The sequence below is a fragment of the Elephas maximus genome, chromosome X, assembly GCF_024166365.1.
Source record: "Elephas maximus indicus isolate mEleMax1 chromosome X, mEleMax1 primary haplotype, whole genome shotgun sequence".
In the NCBI taxonomy this organism is placed as follows: Eukaryota; Metazoa; Chordata; class Mammalia; order Proboscidea; family Elephantidae; genus Elephas; species Elephas maximus.
This window is the reverse complement of record NC_064846.1, coordinates 159740697-159755822: the sequence shown is the minus strand read 5'-3', so window position 1 is coordinate 159755822 and position 15126 is coordinate 159740697. Positions and strand designations below refer to the sequence as shown.

The 15126-nt window shown below is 40.7% G+C and overlaps 1 protein-coding gene across 5 annotated transcripts in view; it reads right to left on the bottom strand.

Annotated features, from left to right (window-relative positions):
* Positions 1-15126, bottom strand: part of SH3KBP1 (SH3 domain containing kinase binding protein 1) — a 382888-nt gene that overhangs the window by 198540 nt on the left and 169222 nt on the right. The window lies entirely within an intron of this gene.

The following is a 15126-nucleotide window of genomic DNA, read 5'->3' as shown; positions in this document are numbered from 1 at the left end:
GAGAGCCCCATTCTGTCATCTGGAGCCTTGGCTCAGCTGAGCTGAATGCCCAGCTCCCTTCCACAAAGGCCGGCACAGCTCATTTGCAGTCCGACACCTGCTACCACCTCACTCCCCTCCATTCTGGCCCCACATTTCTCTCCCTTTTCTAGCTAGGGAAACTCTGGAAAGTACTACAACTGCCCCTACCCCACCCAGGGATAAAGAGCTCCCTACGTCTTCCACATACCCATGGGGCTTCACATACACCTCTTCCTCCTCGCCCTCCTCACTGCACTGGCATTCTGTGTGTGTGTGTCTTTAAGGTTCCTGTTCACCTCTGTAACCTCAGTCCCGCCTGTACAGTAAGCACACCTATGTTTTATGAAGAGGACAATTTGCCCGGAGGGGCTGCCTGCCATGACCCCAGGTCCCATCTTTGTGGTATCATTAAATTATAAAGGACCCTAAGGTCAGCAAGCCCACCTTGGATGGAGGCATCTGACCAATTCTTCAAAGAGCATTCACAAATCAAGGCAACAGCAATTCCACTTTTAGAAAGTTATACTCCAGATAAACTTACAGGAAATGTGCAAAGATATATATATATAACCCACCACTCCCAGTGCCGATTTATATATATATATATATATATATATAAAACATTTACTGCTCCATTTCAGAACAGCAGAAAATCAGAATAATCAGAAATATCCTTCTGTTAGGGGACTGGCTACAGGCAGTCCCCAGGTTACAAATGCCCAGCTTAGGGACAACTCCTACTTCCCCTTTAATGTTATGTAAATCTGCCCTCACATTGAAAGGACTGAATCGACCCCTATTTGTAACAAAGTCTTCATCACAACCACCTTCACTTGCTGCACGTACAGCTTTTAAGTCATCAAAAAGGCTTTGAGCCTTTTCTTGCACTAACCAAAGACCCATTGCTGTCAAGTTGATTCCAACTCACAGCAACCCTACAGGACAGTGTAGAACTGCCTCACACAGTTTCCATGGCTGTAAATCTTTACAGAAGCAGACTGCCACATCTTTCTCCTGCAAAGTGCCTGGTGAGTTCGAACTGCCAACCTTTTGGTTAGCAGCTGAGCACTTTAACCACTAAGGCTACTTCTTGGCTAAATAAGAACTGTATGCACCTGATCTGACTTACCTACAAATTCTTAAAGACACACTCAGGAGTGGGTCTTGTTTGTAACCCGGGGACTGCCTGTATTTAAGCCATGGTCTATTTACGCAATGAACCACTAAACAAAGGCCTAGCTCTAAAGGAGCTGATATGGCAAGATTTTTTTTAACCTAACATGACAAGTTACAATACAGCATAAACAGTATGATCCCACCTATAGTTTTAAAAATACCAATATGTCCATATCATCACACGGTTAAGTCATAGCATATGAAATTGCCCGTTTTGTGGCTGAATATCTACAACCTCATATGGTTCAACGTGATGTCCCCGTACAGACACCTTCTGTAGAGAAAACCATGAACCAGGTTACCTCTGGAGAATATGACTGGGGGGAGGCAGAAATTTTATGTTACTCTTGATACCATGACTTTATCATTTTAATTTTTTACAGTAAACATGCATTATTTTTATAGGAAGTCTAAGAAAACTTAGGGTTAGTCTAAAAGCAAATGTACAGCACACACACACACACATACACATACACACACAAAGAGCAGTGAGGTCTAAACGCCACAACAGCACAAAAGCTGTCTTGCTGAGCAGATGATCTGGGGTAACGAGAGCAACAAAGCCCATTACTGTGGGCTTCCTACAGGGGCTGCAACTGGTTGCTTGCCAAGGCCCCTCTGGAGGGGGCTTCCTGAAAAGGCTGCTTGAGGCAAATGAGCAGTGTGGATAAAGGGACAGTCGCTCTGCCACTGAAGCTCTTTAAGCAGATTTTTCTTTCCAAATAAAAAGGTAGTAACCCATATTATCTACTTGTTCAACACAAATAAAGACTTATCCCTTTATTTAAACAAACAAACCTTACTTCCCTTGGAAGTAGGTGAGAGTAGCAAAAGTGCATTAGTATATTAAAAAACGAGCTCTCATTCAGGCTTTTCCTTCTCCAAACCCATCTGCACCTTTACTCTGCCCTCAGAGGGAGGGAACCGGGTGTCACAAAAAGTGTCAGTTCAGTCATTGTACACCTAGAAAGTGTAAATCTAGAAATTCTAGGGGAGAAAAAGGAAAGTAGATTTACTCATGGAATAAAGAAAACAGAGAAAGGAACAGCAGAGTGGGAGAAGCAGAAAGAGAAATGCATATCAATCTGTCCACACCACTGACTTCTGTCTGTCCTTCTCGCCTCAGCAATTCAGTGTAGTCCACCTTTTCCTCAAGAGGATTTAGCACGATGTTCTCTGTATATTACACACAAGTCCTTTTGCGAGATGAAACCTCTTGGGGGGGCAGGAACTGAATTTTTCTACTGGTCTACGGTAGGGGTCAGCAAACTTTTTCTGTAACAGGCCAGAGGGTATGTATTTTAAGCTCTGCAGCCATACAGTCTATATGACAACTACTTTGCTGTTGTAGTGCAAAAGCAGGCATAGACAGTACATAAACAAATGGTTGTGGCTGTGTTCCAATAAAACTTTATTGACAAAAACAGGTTGTGCTGGATTTGGCCATAGTTTGCTGACTGTTGGTCTATAGGAAAGAGTAATAAGGGTCCAAATCAGAGACTAGGGATTTTTTTTTTTTAAGAGTAAGAGGTATTGCTAAGGTTGAATCATCAGCTTAGAAGCAACGCCCTCCCAGATGCCTTCCCTGACTGCCTTCAAGGCAGGGCTAGGCACCCACCACCACAGTGGGATCACACAGCATCCACTGCACAGTGCTCTCTTAACCCTGCGCACACCATCCAGAGACTGCTCGATCCCCTGCCTCCCTCCCAAATCCTAGGCTCTTGAGAGCAGGCCCTGAGCAGCCTCCTTGTGGATTACTAGAGACTAATCCAGAGCCCAGCACAGAACAGGACTTTACTGATGATCTCACAAACAAAGAACAACAAATGATGATGAAGATGTTGATGGAGGAGTTAAAAGTGACCCTGAAGTGTTGATGGGAGGAATTGAAGATTGGTGATGCCACCAACTAAAGAGCAGAATGGAGACACAGCAGGAGTGTGGCAGGAAGGAGAACCTGCTGCTCAACCCTGTGGGGACAGTTGAGACACTGCAATAGCCTCCCATCAGCCACTACCGCAGACCACCTGACCTGGGCTAGGTTCCACCAGGGACGGGTTCAGGGATGGGCAGGCAGCCTTATGCCAGAGTAGCACAGTGAGGTATAAAGATGAGTGTGCCTGGAGCATCTGGAAAAACAGAGGCCCCTGCCCTTCCCCACTGGATGTAAACCAGGAAGCCTGTCGCCCCAGTTGCTGGCTGCAGTATGAAGTCAACTCAGCAAGAGGTAGGGCAAAGAGAGCAGAAATCTGGGCCCAGGAGCCTGTCCTGCTTCTCAACTTCCTGTTGTGCAAGATGGACATTTCTTTACAACCTAAGCCAGGCTGCACCAGGCTGTCTGTAACTTACAGCTGAGACCAGTAATTAGCACAGTGTCTGAGAGTGGGTGTAAGGGGGGATACCATGGAGGGAGGCCTGGCCCAGTGGCTGGGTTTGGGGGTTGCATGCTTCTCGGCATTGGCTGAGCCGAGGAGTACATGGACAAAATAACAGGCGTCAAAGACAGGACCATGAAAACAGCTTACATTTAGGAAGTCAGAGGAGTCAGCAAAATATAACAGAGAAAGGGGTGGAGCAGGAGTAACGAGGCACAGAAGGCAAAGCGGAGTGTTTCCAGAAAGAGGTGATAATCGAAAGAGCTACATGCCAAAGAGGAGTAGGGTGGAGGTAGTGTGGTGAAATGGGGCTGACAGACCCAGATTCGAACCCAAACTGCACCACTCACCAGAAGTGTGACCGAGGACAGGTCACTTAACCTCTCTGAGTCTTGGTTTTTCCAACTGTAAAATGGAAATGATACTACTTACTTTTGAGGGTTGTTTTGAGGATTACACAGATGTCTCTATAACAATACTGTGCATAGACAACGGGTGACCTGGCTGCATTAAGGGCCTAACTCTTCACCCCTCCCTGCATGTATGCATGCCCTTTGTCCCGTGACTTTAGAGTGTCTCCCTTAAGGACAGAGTAGATTTCCCCACCCCACACGACTTGCTTTGGAAAACACAGTGAGATGGAGTGGCAGTGTGCAGTTCCGGCTCAGGTCTCAAGAGAAGAACTCATGTTTCCACTTTCTCTGCTGCACTTCTACCATCTCCATGAGAACATGTCCAAGCTAGCCACTGGAGGATTCAAGGCACACACAGCAGCGCTGAGTCACCTCAGGCATGCCAGCTGAGGCCATTCCAAATTAGGCCAAATGCTAGCTAACCTCCAGACATGAGGAAGCCCAGCCAAAATCAGAATTGCCACTCAGCCAGCCTCCAGCTGACTCCAGATCCAGAAGCAATAAATGCTTATTGGTGTATGCCACTGAGGTTTTATGGATGTTTGTTATGCAGCATTATTGTGGGAACAGATAACTGATAGAACAATGCCGGGCACACAGCAGGTCCCCAACAAATGTTAAAACAAATCCTCGGGAAGGACAAAGGCTGTACATGTTTTATATCATTCCTCTATCCTGGTGAGTTAAGTGCTATTTTCCTTGGCTATGTCTCTATACTCATTGAGGTCCAAAGGGTAAACAGAAGTTTCTAGAAAGATTTCTTTTTAGAATTTTCTAGAAAGACTAACTTTTTTAAAAAAATTGTACTTTAGATGAAGGTTTACAGAAAAAAACTAGCTTCTCATTAAATAGTACACATACTATTTAATGACACTGGTTACCAACCCCATGACATGTCAACACTCTCCCTTCTGAACCTTGGGTTCCCTATTACCAGCTTTCCTGTCCCCTCCTGCCTTCTAGTCCTTCCCCCTGGGCTGTTGTGTTCCTTTAGTCTCGTTTTGTTTTATGGGCCTGTCTAATCTTTGGCTGAAGGGTGAACCTCAGGAGCGACTTCAGTACTTAGTTAAAAGGGTATCCAGGGGCCATACTCTTGGGGCTTCTCCAGTCTCTGTCAGACCAGTAAGTCTGGGCTTTTTTTGTGAGTTAGAATTTTGTTCCACATTTTCCTCCAGCTCTGTCTGGGACCCTCTATTGTGATCCCTGTCAGAGCAGTCAGTGGTGGTAGCTGGGCACCATCTAGCTGTACTAGACTCAGTCTGGTGGAAGCCGTGGTAGTTGTGGTCCATTAGTCTGAGAAAGACTAATTTTAAATGACAGGAAAAGGTTATTAATTCCCTACTTGTTGTAGTATGTCTATCTTTAGCTACCAAATGCAAACGGAAAATAAAGCAGGGAAAGGAAAACTCTCTTACTCAAGTCACCCTTCATCAAGAGTTCCTTTCTTCCTCAGCACAGACACACAATGTAACTGAGATTGGGAAACATACATGTCATGCCATCTGTAATTGTTAATTTCTTAAATTTCTTGCCTGGTGGTGGGTAGAAGGGTGCTGGGTATTTGTCATATTATCCTGGATTTCTTTTTACATGTCTTTATTAAAACTCTAAATATTAAACATGCTAAAACAAACACATCATTTAGCTAGCAGCCTCCTACCATGATCCAAAAAGGTTGGGGGAATGGGATTGACACCTAGTGTTTGCAATTCAACCCAATTTGCTATGGACAATTTTATCACACATCCATTGAAATAAACAAGGAGATGATACAAAACAACCCTTTGGGAGAGGCAGTACTCTGGACCATGCTGAGTTGAATGCAAAGTGAACACTCATTTCACCACCCACCCAACATCCACGGAATCAAACTGAGTAAAGGCTGGCAGAAACCTGCATTGCCATGGAGTAGATAAGAATGAGTGGTTTACTGAAGACAGAAACAGTTTTAGCTTCATTACTCACCAAAATCATCATAGGGGCTTTCTCAGCAAAGATTCAGATTTTTCCAAATTTCTCCAGAAGCTTCTGACAGGTCATGTGGGAACCTGATTCATTCAACAAATGTTTGTTGACTATGGGAGCTAGAAGGGACCACAGATGATATGTAGAATGGACCCCAATTCCTTCCCTGGGGACCCTGGGAAGGGTTTGCAAAAAGAGGAGTGGGGATCCTTAAGCTTTTCAACATTTCAAAAGGCTTAATAGCCAAAATAAGGGTATATAGGTTAAAATGCTTTGAAGGGCTATATATAAAAGTACCATGTCCCTGATCTGAAGAACTAATTACGTGCTAATGAAGATATAAAAATCTGTCATACAAAGAGAAAAAGCTTTTAGAAAGGGTTTCCAGATTTTAAAATACTAGAAACTTCTCAATCAACCTTTCAAAATGCAGTGGAGAAACAGATACTTAATAAAGTGAAATGACCTCCCCAAGCTCGTTAACGTCTGGCAGAGCTGAGAATTAAACGTTGTCTCATGAATCCCAAAATGAAGGTCTCAGAATCACCCTGAGCAGAAGTATGAGGGATACGAAGGTAAATAATGGTTTTCCATCCTCAAGTAACCTACAGTCTAGTTCTAAGCCACTGAAAATGGATAGGATATCCATCGAATTTTATCAAGTCTTGCTGGTTATCCTGGAAAGGGAGGCCATCCAGGCCTGTGTGGCTTTGTTTGTTTTGTTTCACTACAAAACTAACACTCACCAGCTCTAATAAAAGATCACTTTCCATTTTCCACTTCAACCCGGGCATTTGGTAAAATAAGTTCATACATCAATGCGAACAGATTGATACAGTTTATAATTTATGAAGATGTGGAGGGATAGAGAGATTGATCCTGTAGAACCACCTAACTGATGCTTGCCTCCTTTCCTCTCTGCCCTCTTGCTGCCAGGTTTTTGGTCATTTTTTAATTTATTAACACCTCCACCAGAGAGGATAAGCAGGGAGTAAGAAGAGTGAAATCGCATGCTACACACACCTCTCTAAAAAGATTTATAGTAAAACTGTAGACTTAGAGTTAAGCTTTAAAGGGTTTCTGTGGGTCATCCTGGATTTCAATGATCCATGTTATTCCCATCAGCCCTGCACAAATGTAAGTAAGAGTGAATGACACGCATGAACGTAACACACATCTATCCACACCTTAGGGACCCAGTTCGGGACTGGATTCAGCTTAGGAGAGAGAGGGAGGAAAAGGGAGCCAGGGGAAAAAAAGGAAGGAATAAAGGAAAGAGGGAGGGCGGGAAGGAATCTCAAACATTAATGTGAATTGCACATGAATTCTGAGAAAGATGGGCAGAGCTATAGGGCCAAAGCTCAGGAGGGAGAGTGTAAAAGATTTTTTAGTGTATATATTTGTACAAACTAAGTACAGAATTTTTATTCCTGACTCATCTTGGTTTGCCTATCCCTGCCCACACCGTGTTGTGAGGCACATCATCAACTTGGTTATTCTTTTTCTCTGTACATAACTGCAAGTGTCTTACCTTTTATCTCAATGATTTAGTCAAAAATAAATTACAAAGAAAGCTAATTTCTTAAGGAAAAAAAAATTATTCCTACTGATATCCTCAGAGTTGTTTTAAGGCTTTGGAAAGGTCAAATATAAAACAATGGGTGTCATTTTTTTCCTAGACAACATTTTTAAAAATATAAATATTAACAGCATGTTGTATTCATTTGTTTGCTTTAATCTGTGAAATTAACATGACCTAAAAAAGGATTAAAAGAAATAAAGGAGAAAACTCAGTGGCAAAACACTGTGGAAATTTGATTTTGCTTTGCAAAGAATGACAATACTGAAGAATCTATCCCTGTCAGCCTTAGGGAGAAGGGAGGGCAAGAAGAGAGCAAGGGCAGGGAGGGGGCCCTCACTGGCCCTCCACCTGGGATCCCGCACAGGGGTGCACCACAGGGAGTGCTCAGCCTCCCCACTCCAGAGTTACCATCTTCAACAAGCGAACCGGAGGTGGTTTTAAAAAAAAAAAACTTGTGGTCGAGTCGATTCTGACTCCTAGGGACCCAACATGACAGAGTAGAACTGCCCCATAGGGTTTCCAAGTTTGTAATTTTTACGGAAGCAGACTGCCACATTTTTCTCTTGCAGAGCAGCTGGTGGGTTCAAACTGCTAACTTTTTGATCAGCAGCTGGGCGCTTAACCACTCTGCCACCAGGGCTCCTTTGGAGGTGGTTACAAAGGTAGATTTCACTGAAATTGAAATCTTAAACACAATACTAATCCCTGATCATTCGTAACACTGGGTTCTGGACAACCAAAACTGGCACCTAATCACATAATTTAAACATCCCTTTTAATAAACATTTTAACTTTCTCTCCCTGGCTCTGACAAAGACAGTGATGAGCAACCAAACATCAGGGCGTGAGAAGCCCAGAAGAGGGAAGAAAAGCGAAGTCCTGGCCCTCATACTCCAAAAAAAGGCAAGAGTGGATACACTGTACGTAAAAAATTCAACTATATATCCTTTCACCTCAAAAAACTTGGGGTGGGGTGTAAAACCAAAAATAGATTAAAATGACCACATAAAATCCTAACCTTCCCTTGCCTTGGATGCATTCTCTTACTTTCATCTTATGTTTATACAAGTAAATGTGAAAAATTTAGGCGCCTTCTCTCTAAGCACAGAATGACCCCTATAACTGAACTCCACTTTCAACCTCTTTAAACTCAAGATCTAGTTCAAATCTCCTTTAGAGCCATATTTAGCCTTCTCACTCTCTGCTAGCCGCCCATTAGCAGGCCCAGACCTAGGTTCAGTACTTATTCTCATAATCCACTTTCAAAACCAGACACTGAATAAGTCTCCCCTCTCCCTCAGCTGTCAGGAGCCAAAGGCAATTTCTCTGAACCAGAGAACTACAGCTTTTCTCCTTAAATGTATAACTTGATAAGCTTGTTCTGCCTCTGGTAGTTTTTTTGCTGGTAACTTGTCTTTCAAAAGGGTTGTTGTTGTTAGGTGCTGCCAAGTCAATTGCAACTCATAGCGACCACATGTGACAGGGCAGAACTGCCCCCTAGGAATTTTCTAGGCTGTAACCTTTATGGGAGCAGACCACCAGGTCTTTCTCTGGTAGAGCCGCTGGGTAAGTGGGAATTACTAACCCTTCAGTTAGCAGCCAAGTGCTTAACCATTGCATCACCAAGACTCCTTCAAAAGGGTTAGGGTGTGTGAACTTAAGTACATAAAATTCAACAACTAAACTTTTTAAACTTGGTTCCAAGATAAGTAAGATGTGGCTTCTTCCTTCAAGGAGCTTACAATCTAATAAAGAAAATCAAAACCTAAATGCACCCCCAAATAACTCAAAGAAGAATACAAGTACATTAATGGAATGAACCACAGCCACAAGTGTCTAAAAATAATCATTTATGATCAGCTGTTCACTAAGGTTTTCTGATGTCATTACCCATATTATGGCATTTATTTTTGTGCTATGAAGGCAGCAAAAGACCTTCCATCTCTGCCTTTTATTGGTGCCTTGGGGAGGTAATTTCACTTCTTCCCATCTCAGTTTCCCATTTTTAAAATGGACTGATAATGATGCCTCCTCTACCACCCCTTAGGGGTTGTTCTAAGGAGTGAATGAGTCTTTCAGTCTCTTTCTCTCCATAAACTCTAAAGCTCTAGCTGAGTTAAGAAATTTTTGTTTATAAAATGTCATTTGCTCAAATATAGTATTTTGTAATTACCACCAATCCACTCATTCACTCTCCAAAAGCTACTGCCTAATCAACACTAACAATTCTCTTAATATAAGAGAGGAAATTTTTTGAGCTAACAAGAATGTTCTACAAAAGGCTGTTATAAAGAAAATCTTCAAAGTTAAATTCTTCTATGTATCATCAATAAGAAAAAAACACAAGGGAGGAAGAGCTTCTTTACAAAAGCCAACAATAACCACAATCTAGCTTGGAATTACATTTATAAGAAGCAAGACTGCACAACTAAAACTGTAACTAAGACTTGTCTAAATAGAGTGAAACACCATGTTATCAGAGCTGTTAAGAATTCAGAAGTGGACGTATGTTTAATTTGATGACATATTAGCAAGAAATGGTCTACTGTGACATTTGGGAGGAGCAGCGAAAGGAGAAAAGTTTGTCATTTAATGTACTTGTATATGAAGATTTTTTTTTATATGGAGATGGTTTGTATGACAATAAAAAGCTTTTAAACAAAAAATGTTGGAAAAGTGTCAATTCTTTCAACATTGACTTATAATTTTAATGCAATTGAAATCTAAATCCCAATGGGATCTTTTAAACTTGATAACACGATCCTAAAATAAACATGAAAAATAGCTAATTTTTTTTGAAAATTAAGAGTGATAACAGGAAGGACAAAAGCTTGCCATACTATATATTAAAATGTACTATAGAGCCACATCAGTTAACAATATTGATACAAGAATGGTGAAGGAAATTAATGGTTCAGAATCCAAAGTCCAGAAAAAAGACCCTAAAATATATGTTAAGATTATATGACAAATGAGGTTTCACAAATTAATGAAGAGGGAATGGACAATTCAATAAATTGTCCATAGCTATTTCAAAATAAAAATCAATTTGGATACTAAGCTCATACATCAAAATTCCACATAGATGTAAAAATTAAAGTAAGAAATGAAGCCAATATAAAAGAGAAGAAAAATTAGATGAGAATTTATTCACAGAAATTGCAAAAGAAAACATCAATATACTACTCTACATAAAAATATACTATTCTTGTACATCAAAATCTATCACGATAAAATGAAAAGTGAACAAACCAGGAAGCAAAATTTGTCACAAGTGACAAAGGAATAATACACTCATCAGTAAGAAAAAACATAAAGATCTCAATACAAAGAGCAAAGAATACGAACAAATGGCAGAAGAAAAAATGATCAAGCACTCTATTCATCAAGGTAATTCAAGCTTAAAAAACTAAGAAGCGCTTTCACCAGTTCTGGTGGTAGTGCAATTTGGTGACAGCCTTCAGGAAATCAATTTGATAATATGAATCAAAGTCCCATAAAATATATACATGCCTCTGGTAATTCCACATCTAAGAATCATTCCTAAAGAAATCATCAGAGCTACAGATAAGATTTATGCGCAAAAATAGCCATCGCAGAGTTACTGACAATGGCAAGAAAAATTGGAAACATAAATGGCTTCTTTCCTTTCCAGCAAAGACTCTCTCTATGAAGCACAGAATTTAGAATATAGAGGTTTGGTTTTTGATTTACAGGGAATCTCATTTTTTCTCAAGAAATGAACAATAGGATGCCACAGCCAGTATTCCACCCTTCTCAAATCGACTCTCTAATATTTAGGTCATCCCTAGCAAAACAGTGTCTTCTTGATCCCTCAGACTCACTATCTCCTAGACAACTGACTGAAGAAAAATATAAAGCTTCATGGAGAAATATATAATTTTTTAAAGACTTGAATAAACAGAATGACACATCTTATCCCTCAGCTGGAGTGGGGTGGGAGGAGGGACAGAAAAGAGAAAGGGCAGACAGCCAGCCAAACACAACCTGACACTGCATTTTAACACCACTTTGTGTGGTAATCTTTTTAAATAGCTTTATTGAGATATAATCTATATATCGAAAAATCACCCATTTTAAGTGTACAATTAAAGTGATTTTTCTATTTTCACAGAACTGTGTAACCATCACCACAATCTAATTTGAGGACATTTCCATCACTTCAAAAAAGCGCCTTCATGCCCATTAGCAGCCACTCTCATTCCCATGCCTAGCTCTAGGCAAATACTAATCTACTTTGTTTCTATAGATTTGACTCTTCTGGACATTTTATGTAAGTGGAATCATTCAATATGTGATCTTTCGTGGCTGGTTTCTTTCACGTAGCATAATGTTTTCAAGGTCCGTTGATGTTGTACCATGTATTGGTAGTTCCTTCCTTTTTATTGCCAAATAATATTCTCTTGTGTAGATAAACCATTATCTTATCCATTCGTCAGTTGATGGACGTGCAGGTTGTTTCCACTTTTCGGTTATTATGAATAATGCTCCTATGAACACTCGTGTTTTTGTGAGGACTTATGTTTTCCCTTCTCTTGGGTATGTACCTTAAAGTGGAATGCTGGGTCACATGATAACTCTATATTTAACCTTTTGAGGAACTGCCAGACTGTTTTCCAAAGTGGCTGCACCATTTTATATCCCCACAAGTAAGGTATGAGTTGTTCATAGTATTCCCTTATAACCCTTTTAATTTCTCTAAGATCAGTAGTGACGTTTCTTCCTTAATTCCTCATTTTAGTAATTTGAATCTTTTTTTCTCCATCAGTGTAGCTAAAATTCGTCAATTTTGTTAACCATTTCAAAGAGGCACCTTTTGTTTTGTTTTTAATTTTCTCTATTGCTTTTCTAGTTTCTATTTATTTCCACTCTAATCTTTACCATTTCTTTCTCTGCTTGCTTTGTTTCTTTTTCTAGTTTCTTAAGGTAGAAGATTTTATTGATTTGAGATTTTTCTTCTCTTTTAAAAACATAGGCATTTATAGCTATAAATGTCCCTCTAAGCACTGTTTTTTAAGCACTGTTTTAGCTACATGCAACATATTTTGGTATGCTGTGTTTTCATTTCCATTCGTTTCAAAGTATGTTATAATTTCCCTTGTGATTTCTTCTTTGACCAACTGGTTATTTATGACTGTGTTCTTTAATTTCCATATATCTGTGAGTTTCCCAAATTTCCTTCTGTTATTGATTTTTAATTTCACTGTGGTTGAAGAACATATTTTGTATGATTTCAATTCTTTTAACTTTATTGAGACTTGTTTTCTGGCCTAGCATATGGCCTATCCTGCAGAATGTTCTGTGTCCATCTGAGTAGAATGCGTACTGTGTTGTCGTTAAGCGGAGTGTATTACAGATGTCTGTTAGGCCTAGTTGGTTGATAGTGCTGTTCGAGTCTTCTACATCCTTGTTGATTTTCTGTCTAGTTCTATCCATTACTGGTATTCAAGTCTCCAACTATTATTGCTGAATTATCTTTCTTGTTTCAATTCTATCAGTTTTTGCTTCATGTATTTCGAACTCTGTTGTTAGGTGCATGTATGTTCAAGATTGTTGTATCTTCCTGATGTCCTAACTCTTACCATTATAAAATATCCCTTCTTTGCCGCTAGTAACATTTTTTTGTCTTAAAGTCTATTTTGTTTGATATTAATATAGTCATTCTGGCTCTCTTCTGGTTGCCGTTTGCATAGTACCTCTTTTCCCACCCTTTTACTTTTAACTTAGTTATATCTTTAAATCTAAAATGTGTCTCTTGTAGACTGTATACACTCAGATCCTTTTTTTTTTTAATTCAATCTGATCTACCCAAACCCCAACACCATTGAGTCAATTCCGACTCACAGCACCCCTACAGGACAAAGTAGAACTGTCCCATATGATTTCCAAGGCTGTAAATCTTCAAAGAAGCAGACTGCCACATTTTTCTCCTGCAGAGTGGCTGGTGGGTTTGAACTGCTGACCTTTTGGTTGGGAACTGAGCGCTTTAACCACTGTACCACCAGCAACCCTCTCCAGTCTGACAATCTCTGCTTTTTGAGAAGATTATTCAATCCAATCATACTTATTCTTGATTTGGTTCTACTTACACCTACCATTTTGCTATTTTTTTCCTATGTCTCATACCCTTTTTGTTCCTTCTTCATACAAACACTTTTTAAATGAGGTAAGAGAAGAAAGCAGAATTATGCAATTACACTTTTTGTTGTGCATGGGTCACACTTTTGTGTTTCTTTGCATGCCTTTTTTTTTTTTTTGCTGAAAACTGGACATTTTACATGATACATCAGCTCTGGATTCTGACTCCCCTATCCCCACCCTAGGGTTTGTTTTTGTTGTGTTGTTTTTAGTTTGTCTATTTATTTAGTGACCTGCCTGGCCTAATCCTGCAATGTGCACCCTCTGATGTCACTGCTCTGTCCACGTCTTTTTTTTTTGTTAACCCTGGTTTCATAGGTGTCACCCCTGGGTCAGCTTAATGTTCAGCCAGTGAGTGGACGATAAGATTTCTACCATTTGCCCTCGGATTTGTGTATGGTTGGGGAATGCTTTCACAGTTCAGGAAGTTTACAAGTCTATTCTGTGTTCAGCCAGGGATTAGCAGCTAGCAAATACCCTCTCCTGTTGCTCCTGAATGGGTACAGCCTAGTGCAGGTACACAGCCCTCAGAACCACCAGCGAGGTGACCTCAGCAGAACTCTTTTTGGGTGTCTCTTTCCCTGCATCTCTCTGTTAAATTCCTGGCTGCTCTGCCATTTTGTTCGCTTCTACTAGTATCACAGTACTGTTGGTCATCTCTGATAGCTTGCCACTATAATTTTGTTTTCTCCAATGTCTCTGGACATAGGTTCCTTTCTATTCTGTTCCAAACAAAGTCTGCTGCCTCAGGCAGGACCTCAGAGCTGCCAGTCTTCAAGGCTTACCCCCACCCTCCCTGGGCAGAAGCTCTGCACTAACAGGGCTTCAAACTGGTTCATTCTGGTTTGAACCCCTGCTGAGAATTTGCATTTCCACCCCAGATATACTGAATCGGAATCTACGGGTTTTTTTAAATTGTGCATTAGGTAAAAGTTTACAGAGCAAATTAGTTTCCCATTTGATAGTTTGTACATAGTGTTCCATAACATTGGTTTCACTCCCCACAATGTGTCAGCACTCTCTCCATTTCCTCTCAAGTTTCCGCATTTCCTTTTGTCCTGATTTTCTACCCCTTCCTGCCTTCTCATCTTTGCTTCTGGACACATATTGCCTTTTTGCATCTCGTATAATTGATTGTTCCAAGGAGCACATTCCTCTTGGGTGTTATTGTTTATTTTATGGGCCTATGGTTTGGCTGAAAGGTGTCTCTGGGAATGGCTTCAGTTAAATTTCAGAAGGGTGTCTCAGGGCTTTAGTCTCGGGGGTTACCCCGGTCTCTGCCAGACCGGTAGGTAAGTCTGCTCTTTTTTGTGAATTTGATTTTTTGTTCTACGTTTTTCCCCTGCTCTGTCTAGGACCCTCTGTTGTGATCCCAATCAGAGCAGTCGGTAGTGGTAACTGGGCACCAGCTAGTTCTTCTGGTCTCAGGGTT